The sequence below is a fragment of the Saccopteryx leptura genome, chromosome 2 (genome assembly GCF_036850995.1).
Source record: "Saccopteryx leptura isolate mSacLep1 chromosome 2, mSacLep1_pri_phased_curated, whole genome shotgun sequence".
In the NCBI taxonomy this organism is placed as follows: domain Eukaryota; kingdom Metazoa; phylum Chordata; class Mammalia; order Chiroptera; family Emballonuridae; genus Saccopteryx; species Saccopteryx leptura.
The window spans coordinates 182,550,678-182,551,177 of NC_089504.1; positions in this window are offsets into that span (position 1 = coordinate 182,550,678).

Sequence of the window (500 nt, forward strand, 5' to 3'; positions counted from 1 at the left end):
GGAGGTCACAGGGTGAAGAGTGGGGTCAGAAGGGACAGAGGGATGGGAGAGCTCAGGGAGTAAGGGGTTGGTATAAAACAAACACTGTAACTTAGATATAGACTGTGGGCCTTTTCTTCTGGGGCCAGAGACCCTCATGAGAATGAAATGAAACTTTATAACGAACCCTCTCCAGAGAAGGGCAGAGGTAAACAGATAAATAACTGTGGGTGGGGACACCTTAAAGACCTGAGGCCCATACCCATCTTACCAGAGGTCCATAGGGTCTGATCTAACAACCCACACTGGTGGCCGTGGGAGGCCCAGACACTCAGGATGGGCCCCGTGCCCTGCCCATCCTCTCACCCAGGCTCATTATATCCTATTTCCTTGGTTCCCCTGAGAAAGCTGCAAAACTCATTAGTTTAGGAGCTCCCCCTCCTCATCCAGTCCCTCCTCAGGTTAGCTGGTCCTTTCCCCCACCGACACCTCCTCAAAGGAACCACATCCCATGAGTTTCC